At 40.7% G+C, this 25,018-nt stretch overlaps 1 protein-coding gene across 1 annotated transcript in view; it reads left to right on the top strand.

Moving 5' to 3' along the window:
* Positions 1-25,018, top strand: part of PFDN1 (prefoldin subunit 1) — a 58,736-nt gene that overhangs the window by 23,211 nt on the left and 10,507 nt on the right. The gene's annotated exons all lie outside the window — the stretch shown is intronic.

Below are 25,018 nucleotides of genomic sequence, written 5' to 3'. Positions count from 1 at the left end.
AAGGTAATGTCATATTAATTTTCTTTTTTATAATTACTTTGGAGCCATGAAGCTGTCATATTCATATTCATATTCATACCAGTGCATAAGACCAAAAAAAGGGAATAGTCTCTTCTTTGGAACTGTAGAGGGTTTTGATGAGATGGTTTAACATGAATGTATTCTGTTCATTGACCTTGAATGTGTTTATTCTTTAAAACAAAAAAAAGCCATAAATGAAATGTGGTGTATATGTAAACAACACATGTGTAGTGGATTGTGGTGGATGGGCAGGAGAGTGGGTAATAATGATACATTTTAGAGGATCTTGGTATAGGGTCTGTTTTACACATTGTGATTCCTTTAACCTCAATTAGGTTCTATATAAGGACAAAGTAGCAAGCTGTAACCAATTAACTATCTGAAGGATGGTGCTCCAATGAGAGAACATTTTTTTTCTTTTTAGTTAGGGAAAAAGATGATAGGTAACAGTAAATAAATCTTTGGAAATATTACTTACTTTATTATTTTTATTATTACAGTTTCTTTATACATTAAGACCTTTAGTGAGATATTTTTCTTGGGCTTCGGTGAAGGCCCATCCTGTGTGTAGTAAAAGTTAGACTGGACAAAAAGCTGGTTATTATTTCTTAGGGATCAAGATTTCCCAGCATGTGAGTGGATGCATTGACTTCAAAGGTCATTTCATCCAGTATCTGTGAGTACTATTTGAGGCAGAGGATCAGAATCTAACTCAGTCTTCTGCTGAATTTGGGAGATACAACTTGTAGCCTTCTGGGGATTTCTTAAGGGGCACTGAATTGGCCTGGCCTGGGAGTATGTAGTGTATTAGGTTACTTAGGCTTATTTTTGTTTGACTACTGATAGTTTAAACAAACTTGATAATAGATTTACAGCTTAGGAAAGTTATATTGTGAAAACAAGACAAAAAAGCAAACAAAAAAAACAAGTAAAGAAAAAACAGCCTGTGATAACGAGGTTGTTGTGTCCTGTTTTAACATTTTAATCAGCTCAACTGTTGTAAGAGGTTCAATTTGATATCTTGTTTTCACTCATAAGAAACAAATGTATTTTTTAAAATCCCAAATAAATCATAGTTAAAACAAAAAATGCATTTTTGCAACTGTAGGTAAATATATATTTAAAATTGTTCTGATGAATAATAAGTAGCAAGAATGTCTATATAAAATCATTCATATATGCATATACACAACCTTTCTTAAAAGAGGATTTATGCTATATATGCTGTTCTCTATCATTTGACAGTTTATCTTTCTAAGTAGTATAAATCCAGTTAACACACAATTTCTTTTTTTTCCATTCCCATCATCATAGGCTCCTTAACATGAGCCTTATGTCAGCATTTAGTATATTCTCCAGTACTTCTCTAACCCGTGCTTTTAGCAGTATCTCCACTGTGTACTTAAGACAGTCCTATACTTTTCCCTGAGACAGTCCTATACTTTTCTACTGCAACACCTAGTTTTGTTACTAAAGCATACCCCTACATGTGCACTCATGTACATATACATTAATTGTGATGTTCAACTTTTCTGTGTATCTTACTGATTTATCCTCTGCTTATTCATGTAGTTACTGAGAGAGATGTGATAAATCTTCCTCTATGATGGTGTTTATCAGTTTCTCCTTAGCCTGTCAGTTTAGTGGCAGTGATACTTAGAGACTACTGTGTGGGGGGTAAGTGCTCATTATTACTGTATACAAAGTTTGGAACATATGTTTTATATTAGGAATTTTTCAGCTTGTTTTTGTTTGTTTATTATTACTGTTTTGAGTTGGCGTCTCGCTCTGTTGTCCAGGCTGGAATGCAGTGGCATGATCTTGTCTCACTGCAACCTCCACCTCCTGGGTTCAAGCGATTCTCCTGCATCAGCTTCCTGAGTAGCTGGAATTATAGCCACCATGCCTGGCTAATTTTTGTATTTTTAGTGGAGACAGGGTTTTGCCATGTTGACTAGGCTGTCTCAAACTCCTGACCTTCAGTAATCTGCCCCCCTCATCCTCCCAAAGTGCTGGGATTACAGGCATGAGCCATGGCGTCTGACCTCTCAGCTCTTTTAAAGATAACCATTCTACCGACTTCTGGCTTTCATTGTTGCTGTTAAGAAGTCATCTGGGCTGGGCGAGGTGCGTGTAATCCCAGCACTTTGGGAGGCCGCGGAGAGCTGATCATGAGGTCGGAGTTCAAGACCAGACTGGCCAACATGGTGAAACCCTGTCTCTACTAAAAATACAAAAATTAGCCGAGTGTGGTGGCACGTGTCTGTAATCCCAGCTACTCGGGAGGCTGAGGCAGGAGAATCGCTTGAACCCAAGAGGCAGAGGTTGCAGTGAGCTGAGATCATGCCACTGCACTCCAGCCTGGGTGACAGAGCAAGACGCTGCCTCAAAAAAAAAAAAAAAAAAAAGACATCTATTAGTCTAATTGTGTTTAATTTGTCTTTTCTCTCTACCTGCTTTTATGTACCTATGTCTTTCATGCTTTGTAGTTCCTCTGGGATGTGAGGTGTCGATTTATTCCTTTTCTTTTTTTTTTTAATTTGAGATGGGGTCTCACTCTGTTACCCAGGTTGGAGTGCAGTTGTGTGATCTCAGTTCACTGCAGCCTCCACCTCCCAGGCTTAAACAGTCCTCCTGCCTCAGCCTCCAAGTAGCTGAGACCACAGGCATGCCACCATGTGTAGCTAATATTTTTTTCTTTATTTTATTTAGAATTTGTTGGGTTTCCTGAATCTGAGGATTAATATTTTTTAAAATCAATTCTGGAAAATTTATATTTCTGAAGATTACTCCTTCCTTATTTTGTTTATTAATGATATTTCCTTCTGGAATTTTTTCCCACCTTTAAACTGGCTGCCACCACCACCTGCAGTAGCATATTATCTGATTCTCCCATCTCCATCCTTCTCTCGTTTAGTTCTTTTAACATATTTAAGTTAGAATGACTTTCTAAAATGTTAAATCTGGTTATATTACTCTCATGTAAAACCGATCATTGTTCTTAGGGTAAAGCTCAAACTTTTTTTTTTCTTCAAGATGGAATTTTGCTCTTATCACCTAGACTGGAGTACAACGGAACGATCTTGGCTCAATGCAACCTCCGCCTCCTGGGTTCAAGCAATTCTCCTGCCTCAGCCTCCAGGCTAATTTTTTTCTATTTTTAGTAGAGATGGGGTTTCACCATTTTGGCCAGTCTGGTCTTGAACTCTTGACCTCAAGTGATTGGCCTCCCAAAGTGCTAGGATTACTGGTGTGAGCCACAACGCCTGACCAGTTCAAACTTTTTAACATACTTTCAAGGCTTTTAAAGATATGATTTCTGTTTATTTCTCTCATCCCTCCCATTTCCTCTGCTTTCTCTTATACTGTATACTTTAGTCATGCAGAAATACTCTCAGTCTTAGGAGCTTGCTCTGTTTTCATTCTACTAGATCTTTGAAAAGTAGTTATCTCCACTTGGGAACTTCCTTCTCCTGCCTTATCAGCTCCATCTACTAATCCTTCAGATCTTAATATAGAGTTACTTCTCCTGAGAAACATTTTCTGATTCCTCAGTCTTAAGTGCTTCTTTCTTGTGTTCTCTGATTACTCTTTTAGCTTCTTAGAACATTGTGGGGATTTGGAAATATAAACTCTCACCAGTTGAATACATCGTAAATATGCTTTCCTATTACTTCAGAAGCTTAATACAGATTCAGAGCTCTTTTCCCCAAGGCCTCCTTGTTGTTGCTCCTCTTTTCAAATCTGCGATCTCTTCTTCTGGACCTAGTGTTTCTTGCCAGTCTAATCTACTTCATTTTAATCCTCTATAATTATCATCATCATCATCATCATCATTATATCATTATCATCAGTTTCTCTCCTGAGATACCCTGTATTAAGTTGGGGAAACACAATTTTTAGCCAACTCTGTAGACAAAGGCCGGGCTATTTCTGTTTACCATGTTTTCATCTCTCAAAGAGTAAGGTTGATTTTGGTTGGGGTCAGAGTTCTAGTTTTTGATCAAAGCTGTTAATTTGTTTTACTGATTTGACCCACTGAGTATGCTTCCCCACCCTCTACCCACATTTTGTGTAGAAAACAGGAGGGACAAACCTTTTCAGTGACACAGGTGCTGGTCTGATTCAGCTTCTCTAATCTGATAGCCCCTTTTCATTAGTATTTGCTAGGCTGTATTTTACCCAGCTCTGTTGTTTCTGTTTCTTTATACTTGCCCTCTCCTCATTTCTTTTTTCTGGTATTTATTTATGAGTGCAAAGCTTACCTGGAATTTGTTTAGCTTTTCATAGCTCTGTCATGCAGTGCCTTATGTCATCAGCCAATCAAGTGGCCTCATCTACTGGCCCTTTTGTCTTATAGGCAGGGATGGGGGTACTACCTACCCTCGTGTTAATCTTGACAGTGAGTCATATTCCTTGTTAGCACATAGGGTATTATGTTCCTTATTAACAGAGTAAGGACAAGCACTGTCTTAATGGTGGGAAGATAGTCTTACTGTCTTTTTTTTTTCTTAGAACTTCTTTGTTGAACCTATGGATTATATAAAGAATAAAGAAAAAAAAGGACTTCCTTTTACTTTTTTTTTTTTTTAAGATGAAGTTTTGCTCTGTCATCCAGGCTGGGGTGCACTGTTGCAAATCTTGGCTCACTGAAATCTCCACCTCCCAGGTTTAAGTGATTCTTCTGCTGCAGTCTCCCAAGTAGTGGAATTACAGGTACCTGGGCTAACTTTTGTATTTTTAGTAGAGACTAGGTTTTACCATATTGGCCAGGCTGGTCTCGAACTCCTGACCTCAGATGATCCAACTACCTCAGCCTCCCAAAGTGCTAGGATTACAAGCATGAGCCACCGTGCCCTACCTCTTTTTACATTTTACATTTTAATACCCCTGTGTTGTTCTTCAGGCTATCATCACTTTAATGGGATTAATTGGGAAGTATTTTCATAACAAGCTCACAATATATGTAGATTTAATCTTTCCTTTATAAAGATGATAGATCAAATTCTAGAAGAGAATACGTCCTAACTGATTAGTAGATCAATGATACTGATCTTATTCATGAGAAAATACAAAATGGTGGCTTTAGTATGATAGAGTAACCTTGTTATTTTTGTCATTTTTTGAGGAAATTTTCAATTTTTAAAAAATACTGATAATAACTCTCTAAAGCAGGTACTGAGTGCATAATACCTAATACAATATTTGTTGTTATTTGAAAAGTACCCAAGCATAATTTTAGAAAATAGCATGACTACAACTGTGATTTGGAATCATGACATGAGTCTCATCTATCTTTGTAAAATAATTTTCTTTTTATAATATATAACATTGGTACAACATTGGTACAAAGAGAAAGAAGTCTTTTTTGACAAAATTCAATTTTAAAGTTGAGTTAAAAGTATTGATAGATTGAGGAGATCTCTATGAGTGGGAAATTCATCCTCTGTTTTTGCTAACTTTTTTGGAGGTAAGCAGGAAATAATTAATGGGCCTCTTTTGGAGTTGGGAAAATTTAAGTCAGTATTCAGGTGATCTAGAGATCAGCTCTAGACCTGAATCTCAGCTATTGGGGATCTTTGAGGTAAATGTAAACTTTCTTTTTTCTTTCTTTTATTTTGGAGACAGAGTCTTGCTCTGTTGCCCAGGCCGGAGTGCAGTGGTATGATCTCTGCTCACTGCAACCTTCACCTCCCAGGTTCAAGTGATTCTCCTGCCTTAGCCTCTTGAGTAGCTGGGACTGCAGGTGCACACCACCACCACACCTGGCTAATTTTTTGTATTTTTAGTAGAGCCGTGGTTTTACCGTATTAGCCAGGATGATCTTGATCTCCTGACCTCGTGATCTGCCCACCTTAGCCTCCCAAAGTGCTGGGATTACAGTCATGAGACACTGTGCCTGGCATAAACTTTCAATGATACATTTTGGCCACCATTGCCTTATATATATTTTTTTGTTACATGTGGAGGCTAAACAGTTACTTCTTCAACCTAAAATGGACCTTCAACCTAAAGTCTATTATATTTCAGGCACATGCATATACTGGTTAACCAGCTTCCTTCCCCTCTGTCTCCAACATGGTCACCACCCCTCCCACCACCCTTGTTAGCTCAGCTATGACAGAATAAGAATAAGGAAACCCAGGACATTCTGGCCTGCTTAGCGCCACTTCTGACGTAGAATGTTGCAATCCCAGGGTTGAAATAACTTCCCAGCCCATGTCACATGTAAAATCTAAAAACTGTGTAAAAGTTTTGACTTTTGAAGTCCCAACTCTTCCACGAAAATGACAGTTTTGGTCAGACAGTGTTTCCTGAAATAAGTAGGAAGAATGGTGGTTAGAAAACAGGATAGGAGGTGCCTGTGACACTCTGCAGTTGGCTTAGGTTTGATACTCTGATGAGAACATGCTTTGGAGGGATTCCCACGATTGAGGACATTTTACTCTGCCTGCTGAAGATCATTTTTTCCATCGCATGGGTGGTGACTGGTAGGCACTTGGATGGATGTCCAGTTTTGCCCTAAGTACTGCATTTTTGAGCTGGTATGATTGGTGTATATAATAGGAGCCCCCCTTTGGAGGTGATGTCAGGTGGACTTTACTATATGATAGGCACTGATTCTTACCTCTGTTTTTTAATGAAGAAAGGAGGGCAAGGGGGTAGTGGACCCAATGATAGAATGTTTTTAAAACATTAAACAACAAATATGCCCAGTAGTTTATCTGCTTGCATAGCTCTAAATTTATAATCCATTAAAAATTTAACTTTTTATTGAAATGTAGCATTTATAGAAAAATGTGTTAAATAACATATATAGCTTAATCAATAATTATAGGCTGGGCCTGGTGGCTCACACCTCTAATCCCAGCACTTTGGGATGCTGAGGTGGGTGGATCACTTGAGGTTGGGAGTTCAAGACCAGCCTGACCAACATGGAGAAACCCCATCTCTACTAAAAATACAAAATTAGCCGGGTATAGTGGTGCATGCCTATAGTCCCAGCTTCTAGGGAGGCTGAGGTAGGAGAATTGCTTGAACTCAGGAGGCAGAGGTTGCAGTGAGCCGAGATTGTGCCTTTGCACTCCAGCCTGGGCAACAAGAGTGAAACTCTGTCTCAAAAAAAAAAGGAAATTATAAAGCAAACACCTCAGTTATCCAGGCCAGTAAATCAAATATTGTCAGGACACCAGAACCCTCCTTATTGTTTGCCCGATCATATGCCATCCCTGCCTGCCTCTCCCACCAAGTAACTAATGCCCTAACTTTTGATATAATTATTTCCTTTTTAAAAAATATGGTTTTACTACCTACTGATGTATTCCTAAAATAATATGATTTATGCCAGGCATGGTGCAGTGCCTCATGCCATAATCCCAGCACTTTTGTAAGGCCGAGGCGAGTGGATCACCTGAGGTCAGGAGTTTGAGACCAGCCTGGCCAATATGGTGAAACTCTATCTCTACTAAAAATACCAAAATTAGCTGGGCCTGGTAGCGTACGCCTGTAGTTCCAGCTACTCGGGAGGCTGGGGCAGGAGAATTTCTTGAACCCAGGTGGCAGAAGTTGCAGTGAGCCGAGATTGCACCATTGCACTCCAGCAAGACTCCATCTCCAAAGAAAAAAATGTATGTGTGTACACACACACACACACACACACACACACACACACACACACATATATACAATTTAGTTTAACTTGTTTCTGAACTTTATGTGAACAAAGTCACTCTATTTTGTTGCCTCACTTCTTTCGCTCAGCATTGTTTGTGAAGTACATCCATGTTACCTCTTGAGATTGTGAGTTGTTCATTTTTATTGCTGTATAGTATCCCGTCATATAGAAGTACCACAATTTATCTATCTAGACAATCCATTTTTATCCTTAACAAGCAAAGATATTCTCGTAGAGGATTTTCACAGTGTATCTTAGCGTCTTGCTGAGATAATTTTCAGAACCCACCCTCTACCCACACTCCAGGAAAGCCTGCATCCTGGAAAGAAGTATAAAACATCTCCATTCCTGATGATTAAAATTAGCTTGATGATTTCCTACCTTCCGTAGTAGCTAGATAGCTAGGCACTTATGGATGTCTTGTTAACATTTTTATCTTAGAAATCAAGGCAAGTTGTAAAATCTCTTTTCTATGTTGTTTTGACTTGGAGAGTCTTGGGTGAAGTGATTTCTCTTATTGTGCATACATTGGGATTTCAAATGTGAGTACTTATCTCTTTATAGAGCTCATTTGCATTCTCAACATTTGTAAAAATGGATGTTTGTTTTAAAATAGTTTTTGGTTATTTAGGACTTCAGTCTAAGAGAGCCTGCTGGTTGGAAGCCCCCAGTTTATTATGAACTGTATATAGTCTCTATGTCCTGGGGTTTTAGGGCTTAATGTAACTGCAGAATCTTCCTTTGTGGCTTTCAGGGAAGAGCTAGTATTGGTCTGAAAAAGCCAGCCCATATATGCTCTTTTTCTGCTTGAGCATTTTTTCTTATTAATGTTGTCAATGGCTTGGTCTGTGTATATGTTATGATCCAAGTGCTAAAATTTGCCTAAATGTGAAGCATCTGTGATGCATTTTATTTCCTTCATAGAAGTGTTGTAGATCTGGTGAGAACTCAGATGTAAGCAGTTCAAATAGATTGGTTCTTTTAACTGGGTAGCCTTTCTTATTTATCTTGAAATATATATCACAGATATTTAACACACACATTCGTACACTCTTGATTTGACCTGTTCCTGGATGGCGAATCTTCATTTTATGATAAAGATAAGACTTAAGATAATTGGATTTGCATTCCAATTAGCCCAGAGTTCAGCTTTTTGCATCTTGTTTCAGTTATTCTTTTCTTCTTGGATACACTGGGTCCCTCCTTGCTCTCCTTGGAATACTCCTCTGTCCCCATACCCAACTATCCCTTTGAATGCTTCAGAGAGTTGTTGACTTCAGCCTTCACTGTTACACGCTTCATATGGTCTGTACTCTTTTCTGTCTAACCATATGTCCTCAGCCTTCTCCCTCCCATTTCTGAATTCCTCAGATCATTTTCAGGCTGCCTAGAGAATGATTTGTTTTAACGAGTTGGACTTTGAATTTTCTTTCATGTCATTACGTACCTCCCCGCCAAGTTAATCAGGGCACTTTTCCGTATCCTAAATTCTTACTCTGATCAGTTTCTGTTCTCACATCACAGGTGTCCTCCAGACACTGGCCATAAAAAGCAAGTTCAATACTCCATGTGGGGAAGGCCACACCTTTATTAATGAGCATGCTACACGTCAGCTCAGAAAAAGAGCCAAAGAAAGATTGACATTTCAGCCATAAATAGAAATTTCCAAATATAGATTTACCACAGAGCATTCATTAACCCTAAATTCCTAATTTTAAAAGCCTTATGTTAATTTAGGAGTTTGTCATTCTAACTCTTGTTGTACTCTACGCCCCAGTTTCCTCATCTGTAAAATGAGAATATTGGATTAGAAGATCTTAGGATCACTCTAGTCATGTAGCTGTGAAGTTTATTGTTATAACCTTGATCTTTTTCTGAGTTGCCATGTTAGGAGCAGAAATGCCTCCTTAAAATGAAAAGATGGGAGAAAACAAAGCGAAAACAATTTCCTTTGTCCAGATCATTGTCTTAATTTAAAAAGTTAATTAGAAGGATGCCTATGGTGACTCATGCCTGTAATCCTTGCACTTTGGGAGGCTGAGGCAGGCAGATCTCTTGAGCCCTGGAGTTCAAGACCAGCCTGGGCAACAAAGTAAGCCCTTATCTCTACAAATAATTTAAAAAATAGCTGGCATGGTGGTGCATGCCTGCGGTGCCAGCTACTGCAGAGGCTAAGGTGGGAGGATTGCTTGAGCCCAGGTGATGGAGGCTGCAGTGAGCCTTGATAGTGCCACTGTACTCCAGCCTGGGTGACAGAGCGAGACTCCCCATCTCAAAAAAGACTTAAATAAATAAAATAAAAAGTAAATTGGAGTCCTATTTTTGAAGCTAAAATGAAGCAAGTTGTCTACCTATATCTAAAATGTAATTCAATGTGATGGCATCTCCTTTGATATCTTTGGAGGTAAACTATATTAGGCATCACGTGTTTTAGAAATCTGTTTTTAGCTAGCCTGGCATGGTGGCTCACCCCTGTAATCCCAGCACTTTGGGGGGCCGAGGTGGGTGAATCACTTGAGGTTGGGAGTTCAAGACCAGCCTGACCAACATGGAGAAACCCCATCTCTACTAAAATACAAAATTAGCTGGGTGTGGTGGTGGGCACCTGTAATCCCAGCTACTGGGGAAGCTGAGGCAGGAGAATTGCTTGAACCTGGGAGGTGTAGGTTGTGATGAGGCAAGACCATTCCATTGCACTCCAGCCTGGGCAACAAAAGTGAAACTCCATCTCCAAAAAATACGTATATAAATTACATATATATAATTGACATCTCAAAAAATACATATATAAATATATTTTATAAATATATATAATAAACAAAATATATAATTTTTATATATTATTTTAAAATGTAATATATATTATATATAAAATATAATATATAAATATATAAAATATATTTATATATGTATTTTTTGAGGTAGAGCTGAATAGTGTAACTCCACATATATAACTGACATACCCGGAAGACATCACTTTATTCATTTTTAGTGCTTTATCATATCTTATAAAATACATGATACTTAGAATAGTAGCATTCATGTTTCTTTGTTCAGAAAATGCTAATAAATGATTAGATTCCTTGAGTGTTTATGAACTTTTTTTTTTTTTGAAACAGATTATTACTCTGTCACCCATGCTGGAGGGCTGTGGTGTGATCTTGGCTCGCTGCAGTCTCTACCTCCCAGATTCAAAGGATTCTCCTGCTTCAGCCTCCTGAGTAGCTGGGATTACAGGGTGCGCCACCATACCCGGCTAATTTTTGTATTTTAATAGAGATAGGGTTTCACCACGTTGGCCAGGCTGGTCTTGAGCTCCTGGCCTCAAGCCATCCACCCACTTTGGCTTCCCAAAGTGCTTGGGATTACAGGTGTGAGCCACTGTGCCCATCCTGTTTATGAACCTTTTTAATGAATTGTATCTTATTTATTTTTATAACATATTGTTTTGAGAATTTTAGTTTTTTATCTGCTTTTGCAAACAGTTATACTATTTTCATAGTATAACCATGAAAATAGTATAGGGCTTTTACCATTTTTATCTTACTGTTTTATTCATTTTCAAATGACTTTTGCTATATTATTTCATTTATAAATAGAATGACTAGGGACGGCGCTGTGTTACTAATTATGACTAATTTGAAGTTCCTCCCAGCTCACTTTGTTCTGCTTTCAATCTCTTACCTGCTGCCAGCATAATTGAAATATTTGAATTCCATCACTGTTCATGAAACTATTCTTTTGGTTATACAGTCATCTTGTGAGGGAGTTTTTCCAGAATGGACACAGATACATGTACTCCTAACTTTTGTGTAAAACAGTTTAGTTCATTTGATTCTGTTTGTTTTTAAGAAAACACATGTGATGGTGGAACAATGCTTCCAGGTCAGGAAACGTTATCAGTTTCCACTGATGTTTTATACCTAGTCTGTTTTTATATGAAACTCTAAAGGCTCAAACTCTGTGATGCTATAAAGACATGGAAAATAGTTCTTTCTTAGGGTTGGAGGAAGTGATGACTAGTGTTTTTTTTTTTTTTGCTGGTAGTATCTGATAATACCCCCTCCCTTTAGCTATTCTAGGCCTGTTTAGTTGTGGGGCGTTGTCGGACTGAATTGCTAAAAATAACAAATAAGGGGGAGGTGATTCTAAGGCCAGCCCTGGCTACTGTCTGTAATCTGTTTAATTTAGTTCCTGGGGAGAAAGGCAAAAGGAACATGGTGCCATTCTCATTGAATGAATTTTTAAACAAAGGTGCTGATGAGAACATTGTTTGAGCTCTCCCTTTTCTCAAAACCCCCAGGGCTCATGTACCCACATTCACTTAGTGTGGAGCCAGAGCCTGGGGGCTCAAAGAGCATGGTGATCACATTCAGCAGTTGGGCTAGAGATTAACCAGGCAATTGTAGTCTTCTGTTGGTCTTTTAATGTGGCTTTTGACAATGGAAATGTGTATTTAGCTTGTAAGAGAGCGGTGGTTAGAAATGGTGGAGTTAGTGTATGAATAAGAATCTATTTACTACTCTCCCCTAACTCAGTGTTCAGAGTCAAGTGGTTTGATAAAATAACCATGTGTGTGACTCCAGTACACCTGCATTTAACTTCAACCCACACTGCCAACATAAAGCTCTGCTTTGATTTGACTCTTGACCTCTCTGTGCCTTAACTTCTTCATAATAATAGATCAGCTGGCCAGGCGTGGTGGCTAACGCCTATAGTCTCAGCACTTTGGGAGGCCGAGGTGGGTGGATCACAAGGTCAGGAGTTCGAGACCTGCCTGACCAACATGCTGAAACCCCATCTCTACTGAAAATACAAAACATAGCCAGGTGGTGGTGCACACCTGTAATCCCAGCTACTCAGGAGGCTGAGGCAGGAGAATCGCTTGAACCTGGGAGGCAGAGGTTGCAGTGAGCTGAGATTGTGCCACTGCACTCCAGCCCCGGTGACAGAATAAGGCTCCATCTCAAAAAAAAGTACTAATAATAGAAACAGCTGTCTGTAGAGATAGCAGTCTAGTACTTGCTTGTAAAGCTGCTGATGATCACTGAAGGCATGGTTTAAATGCCTTTTCTGTCCCCTGCTGTGTATTTTCTAGTGATGGAATGTGTGAAACTAGGAGCAAAGTTTTAGCGTGTGTGTGTGTGTGTGTGTGTGTTTCACATTCTGTGTTGACTCACCTCAGGACTTACTGATTTTTATATTCTGAAGTTTATTGATTTTTGAATTCTGAAATCTCATCCAAAACCCTTTCCTTTGTAGTTCTTATTTTGGGGAAGTGGGGTGTCTAAAACTGATTACTTTAACACCAAAGGTAAAAAAGGATTGTTTTTATTAGAGATCCTGGGGGTTTGTTGGGGGTAGGTGCCATGCAGATGTCTTGGGAAAGCATACATTAATGAAGATCGAGGTATTTACCCATAGTTTGGGATCTGAGCAGTTAGACATTGCAGGGTTTGTAAATGCCCGCTTTTAGATATTTTTCAAGTCACAAACCTGTGTTACTCCCTAGTTTAATGATAGGCTGCTGCATTATCCAGGTGAGAGATGATGGTAGCTTGGACCAGCATAGTGGCAGTGGTGGTGATCAGACTCTGGATGTATTTGAAGGTAGAACCAAGGTGACTGCGTATAAGGAGTAAAAGAAGAGAGTTGAAAAAAATGAAGTTCTGGGCCTGTGATTAAGGAATCATACCCTATTCCTCCCTCATACGTCACTCATTCTCCTGTTAGAGAGATCTGGAATGGGTTCATGGGAGAGGCGGCATTTTACTTGGGCTTTGAAGGTCAGCCAGAAGTTTGCTAGGTTGGGCTGGGGCGGAGGAGAGGGCATTTCAAATCGAAGAATAGTGTGGACCAAAGTCTGGAAGTGGAGTGGTGGTTACAGTGGAGTAACCCTACATTGGGAAATGAGTGAGTGGGATGTGAGACTGGAAAGATCTAAGGAAAAGGAATGAAAGTGAATGAAATCAGCATTGCTTCTACTCACTTTTTCTAAGTACCACTTGTTCTGTGCAAGCAGCCGTTCTCAGTGCCAATGCTATTCATTCAGTGTGGTTTCCATCCACTCAGCATTCCATGTGTCCTGGGCTCCATAGAGGGATCATCCTGCTGCAGACATTCCACAGGTTTATAGGAACAAATGTGCTACTGCTCATTCATAGACGAGTGTTTCCTAGTCAGTTTTCAAGTTTCAAAACTAATTTTTTTCCCCCAAAACTAATTTTAAAAGCAAACTGAAAGTTTGGTTTGGGCCTTTACCTTTGAGATTGCTATTGGATACCCAAGTAGAAATGTTGAATAGACAGTTGGATGTGTGAAGCTGGAACTCTGGACTAGCAAAATAAAATGGAGAATTGTCTGCAAATTGTCAGTTTATAGATGGCATTTCAAGTCATAGAACTAGCTTGGGTCAACTAAGGGAAAAGGATAGCTGGAGAAGGAACTGGGTTTGTGGACTGAGCCCTGGGTCACTGCAGCAGGATCACAGAGGTATGGACAGTGTACATTTTGCATCCAGATAACTGAGTGAATACCCACATGGGCAAGCCTCCGCTGCTACAGGGCCAGGCTGAAGGGTTGCTCACAACTCCCTTGGTGGTAAGGGGACTGCTTTTTCATGGGCTCTCCAAGCAGAGGCTGGCAGCAGAAGTTGTCAGTTCTGTCAGACCTGAGTTGCAAATGCTTTGTGGCCTTCCTTACCAGCACCGCCCCTGGAGTTAGACCTGATTGGCTGACGGAGGTTGGTAGGTTTTCCCTGGGAGTGACTGCAGGAGGTAGAGACTGAGATCAAGTTAAGCTCAGAGCTGAGTGCTCTGTCTGGAAACACAGCAGAGAGGGAGTGGCTGAACACAGTCCTTATAAAGTATAGCAGATAAAAAAATCTGCCATGGACCTATGAAATCTTGAGTAAAATGTGAGGGAGGTGGGTACTAACGTGGGGACAAGCAAAGACGCCTGAGTTTTGAACTAGTTTTGAAGGTTAAAAGGTCCCTAAAGGGATTTTATGTTAATTCATACCTTCACTATTCCCTATATATACTCACATATTATGTACACACACATTGCTACGCTGTTTAAAATGGATTTTAAATTTTATTTTATTATTTTTTTGGAGAAGAGGTTTTGCTTTGTCACCCAGGCTGGAGTGCAAGTGGCATAATCATAGCTTAGTGCAGCCTGGAACTCCTGGTCCCAAGTGATCCTCCTACTTCAGTCTCCTCAGTAGCTGAGACTACAGATGCACACTACCGTGCTCAGATAATAACATTTTTTTTTTTTTTGTAGAGACAGGGTCTCCATATGTTGCCCAGGTTGGTTTCAAACTTGTCCTTGAGCAGTCCTCCCACTTTGGCCTCCCAAAGTGTTGGGATTACAGTCCCCTCTGTGAGATCCAAATATATACTAAGAAAAGCTTCAACCTTTAGACTGTTTTTAAAATTCATCTTTAAGATTCTAAGCAAGTAAAAGATACTGCTTGTGTTTGCTCTGATATGCATAGTATAATACCTTGGCATAGTAGTTGAGAATATGAACTCTGGAATTAGATGAATATGAATTAGAACCCTGACAGCCACTTAATATCATCTTGGATAAATGACATATTCAGTGTTTGACATGGTTTAGATGTTTGTCTCCTCCATATCTCATGTTGAAATGTGGTCCCCAGTGTTGGAGGTGGGGCCCTGTGGGAGGTGATTGGATCATGAGGGCAGATCCCTCATGAATGGCTTAGCACAATCCCCTTGGTGATGAATGAGTTCTCAGTTCACTGGAAATCTGGTTGTTTAAATGTCTGGGACCTCCCTCTCACTCTTTTGCCTTGCTTTTGCCATGTGACATGCTGACTCCCCATCGCCTTCCACCATGACTGTAAGCTTCCTGAGGTCTTCACCAGACACTGAACAGATGTGGGTGCTATGCTTGTACATACTGTGGAACCGTGAGCCAATTAAACTTCTTTTCTTTATAAATTACCCAGCAAAATGGATTAATACAGTGTTTTTAAGCCTAAATACACTTAATGCAAAAATGGATTAATATAGTGTTTTTAAGCCTAAATACACTTGTCTGTAAAATGGCAAAAGCAACAGTGTTAGGATGAAGGGAGATAATAAGTAACTTTTATTTCCTGCCTCAGAATGGAACTAATTGAAAGACAGATGGACATAAAAATTCTATCTTACTATATATTAATAAAGATTAGGTTGAAGGATATGACTTAGGTATGCAGCAGTCAGAGTTTTTAATATCGATGCAGATTTAGGCAAATAGATGAACTTACCCTACAAATCTCTATAAGTGTGGGACAACCACTGGTTTTTCTCTGCAGAGGCAAGCAGAGCCTGTCTGTTAAACTTACAAGAGCCTTCTGTAAGCAAGCAGCTTCTGAGCAGAGGGGCTGAGCTCCTTTGTTTCTTCTTCCAAACAAGCCAGTCAGAGAAGCCATTAATCTTCCCTGGACTAGATGGAGGAGGCCAGGACTATCACCAATGAAAGCTGGAGGTGAGGAGGATAAGCATTTATCCCTTACGAAAAGTACCTGCCTTGTAACATAATACAGATCATTTTATTATTTGCTCTGATGGATGCTCAGCAGCTGTTTATTGATTGAGCATATTGCCACCAAGTGCTTATAAGATAAAAGGTATATATATATATTTTAATTTGGAAAAAAAATGTGTGAAAGCTAATTTAATAAACACCTGTGCATTTATCATTCAGAATTAACAAATGGTAGCATTTTGTAATATTTACCTTTTTGGTATTTTTACAAAAATAATGCTAATGAAATTGAGGTCATCTTTGTTCCTTCCCACATCTTCCCCAGTCTCATTTCCATTCATCACAAACAACAGCTATCAAGGATTTGGTCTGTATCTTTTCATTCCATGTTTGATTTGCATCCTGTATTCAGTAGGTAACACCGTGTTGTTTGTATAACAACTTGCTTTTTTCATTCCATAGGAAGCATAAACTTTGCCATTGGTAGGGCTTGTCAGTGGACTCACTGTCGAGTGCCAGCAGGTCAGTCTGATCTGCTGCTCTTATTTTCTAATAGCCATGGATTCTGTGTGAAGCCATCTCATGAGCGTGGTGGCCTCTGCTCATGATTTAGAAATGGAGATCACATGTCCTTCATGAAGCCAGAACCAGAGTCAGTCAGGGAAAGAGAGGGACATGAGAATGGTAACCTGGGATTCCAGGTTCTAGACTCCAAACCCTCTATTATTCACTTTTATGCTAAAAGAAATGGGGAGTCCTTATGCCATAGTTGGATACTCTAAGTAGCTAGGCATTCTAAAATTTGTGGTCCTTTTCTTATAAAATGATAACCCCCCTGAATACCAGCTCTGAGTAAAGAGTTAAGTGGCTTCTAAGTGGCCTGGCATCTGGAAATTGAAGAAAGGGCAAAAGGAAAACCACCCTTTGAGTCATGTTTGCAAAGAGAAGTATGCCAAGGGCTCTTTTATTACTCCCGTGTCATTAAAAATGTAATTGGTGTTATGTCAGCTATTAGATCAGTGTATTAGCATATTAAATTCTCTGTTTACCCCAGTTCTATGGTAACTTGGTGGGTGTGGAGTTGGGGACAAGTGGCAGCTGGGCAGCTGTGACGTTTGGTCTGTAGGGTGATTTCATCATGGTCTGAGCCCTGCATCACCCCGGATGGAGCAGTGTCACTGGGTGAGGTGGAACTGACCTCTCAATACCCCTCAGAACACCCAGAACTATGAGCAAAGGTCTGGGTTGCTTATCTTACCTAGAAATTTAACTTCCAGTTGGAGGACAGTATTTTCTCGGGTGATATTAACAGGTATAACTATGAATTATCCTTTTATCTTCTTAGTGAAAAGACAGCCAAGGTTTTTGGAAAGCTTTATAAATATCTCTTTGATATCAGAGTATATTTGTAGTCCTCCAATTTTGCCCTCTGCTGACCCATACAAATCAGCCGAGGAGGTGCCTATGAGTCATGCAGCTGTGCTTGCTGTGGCTTTGAGCTCTCGCTTGTTTTCACTGTCTCCAGGTCCTTTTATGGGTTTCCGGTTGCCGTATCTCTATTTTTTTAGTTGTATAAATATGTTACTTGATTGGAAAGTAGTAATGTGATCACATAGAACTTTTACTCTTGTTTGTTCATTGACTCTCCCACAGTATCTTATTAACTGATTAATCTAAATACTTAGTGCTTTTTCTTACCACATTAGTTTTTAGAAATTAATATGGCAGTTTATTTTACCCTGGCCAGTTTGCATCTGTAAGTTTTTGGGTGGAGTACAGACTGATTTGCTGGTGAAAATAATTTATTACTTGCCATGCCTGTATTCAGACACAGAGACTTAATGTCCTGTTTTTTGTTTTTTTTTTTTAATGTCCTGTCTATTTTTTTTTTTTTCTTGAGGTGAAGTCTTACTCTGTCCCCCAGGCTGGAGTGCTGTGGTGCAATCTCGGCTCACTGCAGCCTCCGCCTTCTGTGTTCAAGTGATTCTCCTGCCTCAGCCTCCTGAGTAGCTGGGACTACAATCGTGTGCTACTAGGCCCAGCTAATTTTTGTATTTTTAGTGGAGATGGGGTTTTACCATGTTGGCCAGGCTGGTCTCCAACTCCTGACCTCAAGTGATCTGCCCACGTCGGCCTCCCAAAGTGCTGGAATTACAGGTGTGAGCCACCGCGCCTGGCCAGTGTCTTTTTCCCTTGTGGTGCAGCATTTTGAGAAGAATAGGAGTTATTATTATTTTTTTAAGTGGGGTAAAATTCACATAACATAAAATTCACAGTGTTGTATAATCACCACTGTCTAATTCTAGAACATTTTTATCGCCCCCAGAAGAAACTTACCTATAAAGCAGTGAGACCGCCCATTCCCTCCTACCCTCAGCACCTGGCAACCATGAATCTGTTTTCTATCTATCTCTGCAGATTTGCCTGTTTTGGATATATGGATCCAAAATGGATTTTATAAATGGATCATCCAGTGTGTGGCTTTTTGTGTCTGGCTTCTTTCACTTAGCTTAATGTCTCAAGGTTCATTCATGTATCATGAATGTATCAGTACATAGCATGTATCAGTACTTCACTTGTTTTTATGTCTGAATAATATTCCATCGTATGGATATACCATATTTTGTTTAGCCGTTTAGCAGTTGATGGACATTTAGGTTGTTTCCACTTTTTGGTTGTTGTAAATAATGCTGCTATGAACATTTGCAAGTTTTTGTTTGAATACCTGTTTTACTTTTTCTTGGGTGTGTATGTCAGAGTGGAATAGCTGGCTCATGGTAATTTTATGTTTTAGCTTAAGTAACTACCAAACTTTTCCATAGCAGCTGCACTGTTTTATACCACCAGTAATATATGAGGGTTCTAGTTTCTCCATATCTTTGCCAAGCCTTATTTTCTGTTTTTATATTTTTACTAGAGACAGAGATCTCACTGTGATGCCCAGGCTGGCCTCCAACTCCTGAGCTTAAGTGATTCTCCCATGTTAGCCTTTCAAAATGCTGGGGTTACAGATGTGCAACACTGCATCTGGCCGGATTTTGATTATAGTCATCCTAGTTGGTATAGTCTATCATTGTGATTTTTAAAATTTGCATTTTTATAATGATAATAATGTTGGAACAGCTTTTCATGTGTGTTTTGGCCAATAATATATCTTCTTTGAGGAAATATCTGTCTTTGTTGTTGTTGAGTTGAAAGAAAATAGGAATTGCTTGGAGCAGAGAGCAGAGAGCAGGATAGGATTGACTTTAGGCGGTAGCCACACATACCTGCATGTTAGTCTTGCCCCCACAGTTGAGTCAGTTACACCTCCACTTCCAAGAATGCAAGGTGTCACCCTTACTTCCTCTCTCAGCAGGCACACCCTTATTCACCTACTCCTTTACCATGCCTACAGGCCAAACTCCACCATAAACACTGTTGATTTGATCCTCTTGCTCTTGTAAGATTGGGACAAACTAAAGACAAACTGAAATATTGGGACTAACTGGTCTTGTTGTTGTTGTTGTTTTTGCTTCTTTGAAAGAGTTGTAGAGTTTTGACACTTCCTCCGGTCCGTTTTATTGAAGAGCACTTGACTTTCTGATGTTGGCAAAACAGAAGAAAAGTGATGCACAGTGGGAAACAGTAATCGTTTGCTTGGGCACAATTATATTGATGCTTCTGCAGCCCTTGTGTTGGACCTACACAAAGCGCAATGTCTCATTGAAGACAGGAGTTAACATTATTTGTCCTGACACTGCATTACATGTTCTTGAGGCTCATCTGTAACGTTAAAATGTCAGCTAGTTTTCCTTCATGGAGTTAGGATGAGGTCTCAACTTTTAAGTTGCAGGATATGCTACAGGTCACTTGATGTAGTGCTCCCCTTTCCAGCCCCTAACCATTTATGACGTGTTGTCACTCTTCCTATTTGAACATATCCAGTGATTTCTAGTGACCTCATTCTTTTTCCTGAACTCCTCTCCTCTGGGTTTCTATGACACTTATTTCCCTCCTTCTTAGAATTATTTACGGGTTCCTCCTCTTACTACCAGTCTTTAAATGTTGAATTTCTTCAAGGCTGAGTCCTCTTATTCTGTATTCTTTCCCTGGGAATTTCATCCATTCTCATGACTTCAAGTACCACCTCTATGCAAAATTACATCCCTAGCCCAGATTTCTCCCATGAACTCCAGAGCCAATCTAGTTTTTCACCTCTCATTTGGATGTCTCACAGGTACCTTAAACCCACCATGTCCAAAACGCAGCTCAGAATCTTCCCTTCCATACCAGGTCCTCCTCCTGCATTTCTTCTCTCAGTGACAGGCAGCAACCTTGAGCCAGTGTGCAAGCCCAAACTGGGCATCCTCCTCCCCAGCTTCTGTCACCTAATGAAGGTTACGATGAAGGGTGTGGTGGAGTCCTCTTGTTGATTTTCCTCCTGAATATTTAAAAAATCTATCTGCTCTCCTCTATCTCCATTGTCACCACTAAGATACTATCATCTCTTTCCAAGACGATTGCGATGGCCTCCTAATAGATTTCCAACATTCCTGCTGTGTTCTCTAATCCAGTACTTCCCAGGCTTTTTTTTTTAATAGTACAGCATTCAGAAAATTGTATTTGTGCAATTCACTGGGTAACTGGACAAAGGTGCTCAACGTTGGAGGCAGCTGCCCAGGGGTGTTCTGGCTGCCCTGGACCCGCCCAGCCACTCCAGGGACTGTGAGGGATCAATATCTTGGGCACATCTGTTATCTATTCATGACTCATAAGACGTTCTGTGGGAAGCTCTGTTCTCATTCATTCTCTGTGCTTCAGCTGAGAGAGATTCTTTTCAATGGAAATTTGACTTTTGCTCTCTAGCTTGAAACCCAGTGGTGTTCCATTGCCTTCAAGATAAATTCCAAGACTTTAATGTGCCTTAAGACCCCAAGTAATCCGACTCAGCCTCACCGGCCTCCTCTGTCTGTATTCTCACCCTTTCTCTGTGCTTCAGTCTCCCTGGTCGACATTCAGTTCTCCCAACTTGCTGTGCTCTGTTTATCTGGAATTATTCTCTCCCCACTCTCACCTCTCCTCTTATTAATTCCAGCTCTTCCTTCAGAGCTAAGTTCACAAGCCCCTCTGTGATTTCCTTGATTCCATCAGATGTTTCCTCTATTGAAGACCATGCTTTCGCTCAGATCCCTTGTTAAATGGTAGTTGAATGTCTGTGTGTCCTGCAGCAGTATAATCTCCAGGGATAAGTGTGTGCTTTGTTTGCTGCTCTACTCTTAGTGCTCTTTGGAATGCTGAGTGCCCAATACATGTTGGTTAGATGAATTATGTGCCAGTTTTTGGTGCAAGGGGTATAGTAGTAATCAAATCAGACATGATTCCTACTCTTTGGAGCTTACACTGAGATACAGACAATAAAGAAAGAAACAAGAGGCCAGGCTTGGTGGCTTATGCCTGGAATCCCAGCATTTTGGGAGGCTGAGGCGGGCAGATCATGAGGTCAGGAGTTCGAGACCAGCCTGGCCAACATACTGAAACCTCATCTCTACTAAAAATATAAAAATTAGCTGGCTGTGGTGGCATGAGCCTGTAGCCCAGCTACTTGGGAGGCCAAGGAGGGAGAATCGCTTGTACCTGGGAGGTGGAGGTTGCAGTGAGCCAAGACCACACCACTGCAGTCCAGCCTAGGTGACAGTGAAAAAAAAAAAAAGAATAAACCATGATATAATAAGGGTAATGTTTTACAGAGTTACTGGAGACCTCCTTTAGTTGAATAATTGGGGAAGGCCTTTCTGAAAAAGTGAAATTTCAGCTAAGATGTGAATAAAAAGAAGCAGACAGCCACACAAAAGTATCTCAAGGAGGCCGGGCACAGTGGCTCACGCTTGTAATCCCAGCACTTTAGGAGGCTGAGGCGGGCAGATTGCCTGAGGTCAGGAGTCTGAGCCCAGCCTGACAATATGATGAAACCCCATCTCTACTACCAATGCAAAAATTAGCTGGGCATGGTGGCATGTACCTGTAATCCCAGCTACTCTGGAGGCTGAGACATTAGGATCACTTGAACCTGGGAGGCAGAGGTTACAGTGAGCCGAGATTATGCCATTGTACTCCAGCCTGGGCAACAAGAGGGATGCTTCATCTCAAAAAAAAAAAAAAAAAGTATCTCAAGGAAGAACGTTCCAGGTGGAGGGCACAGTGAAATATTACACAGAGGGATATTCCTGTCTTAAGACAGAAATAAGTCTGCTGGAGCTGTTTAGGCAAGTGAAAGGGAGACAGAGTAGTAATGAAGCTGGAGTTAAAAGTGATGACTCTTTAACTGAGGTGATCAGGCCATGTGGAGCCTGATCACCTCAGTTAAAGAGTCTGGCTTGTTTTCTTTCCTTTTTTCTTTTTTTGAGACAGGGTCCTGCTCTGTCGCCCAGGCTGGAGTGCAGTGGCACCATCTCGGCTCACTGCAACCTCTGACTCCTGGGTTCGAGCGATTCTCCTGCTTTAGCCTCCCAAGTAGCTAGGAATACAAGCGCGCCCCACCTTGCCCGGCTAAGTTTTGTATTTTTAGTAGAGACGGGATTTCACCATGTTGTCAGGCTGGTCTTGAACTCCTGACCTCAGGTGATCTGCCCACTTTGGCTTTCCAAAGTGCTGGGATTACAGGCATGAGCCACCTCGCCCAGCCAAGAGTCTGGCTTATTTTCTAAGTGAGAGGTGAAACTATTAGAGGCTTTTTGAGCAGAGGCTAACTTGATTCATTGTGAGAGTGTCCACGACACACCTCCAGGCAAGAGATGATAGAGTCTTGGACTAGGATGGGAGCAGCAGCACTAGATAGAAACAAGAGCAGTCTTTGGGAATATATTTGGAAGTAAGCTAATAAGATTTGCTTATGGATTGGATGGAAGATGTGGGGTTTGAGAAAAAGAAAAAAAATCAGGAATGTGCCATGTAGGTCGTTGTTGAAAAATGTCAGGGATAGCTCCAATTTTTTTTTTTGTCATTTTGATGTTTATTTTGAGCAGTTGGGTGAGTGCCATTCACTGAGATGGGGAAGACAGGGAGGGGTGGGGGCGGGGGTTAGTATAAATCAGTTGTGTTTGTTGTAAACATGTTTAAAGTCTGGGTTTGACATCCAAGAGGATATGTTTTATAAACAAATGGATAGGTTAAATCTGGAATTAAGGGGAGGTGGGGTTGGAGATACAAATTTGGAGTCATAATAATGTTTATAGCTATGAGATGAGATTAGAGTTTTGGTTTTTTTAATTTTTGTTGTTGTGAGATGGAGTCTTGCTCTTGTCACCCAGGCTGGAATACAGTGTCCTGATCTTGGCTCACTACAACTCCTGGGTTCAAGCGATTCTCATGCCTCAGCCTCCCAAATTGCTGTGATTACAGGCACGTATTACCACACTCAGCTAATTTTTGTATTTTTAGTAGAGATGGGGTTTCTCCATGCTGATCTTGCACTTCTGGCCTCAGGTGATCTGCCTGCCTCGGCCTCCCAAAGTGCTGGGATTATAGGCATGAGCCACCGCACCTGGACGAGGTGAGAGTTTCTAAGAGAGAGTGCAGATAGGGAGAAGAGGAGGAGTTCCTGGACAGCTTCTTGGGAAATGCAGCATTCAGAAGTTGAGCAGAGGAGGGGTAGTCAGCAAAGGAGAACTTAGAAAGAGCAGCCCGTTGTATCGGAGGAGAATAGAAGTGTGGTGTCATGAAAGCCAGGAGGAGAAAGCGTTCCAAGAACTGTGTTGAATGCTGTTGAGAGGTTGAGTAAGATGACAGAGAAGTAATCACTCCTTTGGCACCATAGAAATCACTGGACTTGAATCACAGCCAGTTCATTAGAGGAGGTAGAAGTATGATTGAAGAGGTCTGAGGAACAGATAGGAGGGAAGGCAGGGGAGGTAGCTGCCTCAGAAAACTGATTCAAGAAGTTTTGCTAAAAAGAGGAGGAAGAAAAGAGGCAGTACTTACAGAAGATGGAGAGGTAAAGAAAGGGTTTTTAAATGGCCTCACCAAGAAGGATCTTGCAGAGAAAGAAATAGAAGATTAAGAAGAAAGGAAGGTTAATGGTAGTAGTCAAGTTTCTGAGAAGGTATGTGGGGATGAAATCAGTGTCTAAGTGGAAGGGTCGTGTGTGTGTTTTTGTGGGACAGGGCCTCGCTCTGTCACCCAGGCTCGAGTGCAGTGGCGTGATCACAGCTCACTACAGCCTCGATCTCCTGGACTCAGGTGATCCTCCCACCCTAGCTTTCCGAGTAGCTGGGACTACAAACATGCACCACCACACCAGGCTGATTTTTTTATTTTTGTAGAGATGGAGTCTCACTAATAGGTGTATGATATTCTAGACTAGGGTTCAGTAAATTACAGCCCAAAGGCCAACTGTTCTCAAACTCCTTACCTCGTGATCCTCCCACCTTGGCCTTGCAAAGTGTAGGGTTGTATTTTGATTTTTTTTTTTTTTTTTTTGACACAGAGTTTTGTTGTTCTTACCCAGACTGGAGTGCAATGGCACGATTTCGGCTTACCGCAATCTCTGCCTTCTGGGTTCAAGCAATTCTCCTGCCTCAGCCTCCCGAGTAGCTGGGACTACAGGCACGCACCACCATGCCCAGCTAATTTTTGTATTTTTAGTAGAGACGGGGTTTCACCTTGTTGACCAGGATGGTCTCGATCTGTTGACCTCGTGATCCACCCGCCTCGGCCTCCCAAAGTGCTGGGATTATAGGCGTGAGCCACCGCACCTGGCCTTAATTTCTTTAAAGACACAGTACAGGGATGCTATCAATTTTAACAGTACAGAAAGAAGAGACTATACATACAGTTAGT

The sequence above is a fragment of the Callithrix jacchus genome, chromosome 2, assembly GCF_049354715.1.
Source record: "Callithrix jacchus isolate 240 chromosome 2, calJac240_pri, whole genome shotgun sequence".
Lineage (NCBI taxonomy): Eukaryota > Metazoa > Chordata > Mammalia > Primates > Cebidae > Callithrix > Callithrix jacchus.
The sequence above is the reverse complement of the archived record's forward strand: the minus strand, read 5'-3'. Positions and strand labels throughout refer to the sequence as shown.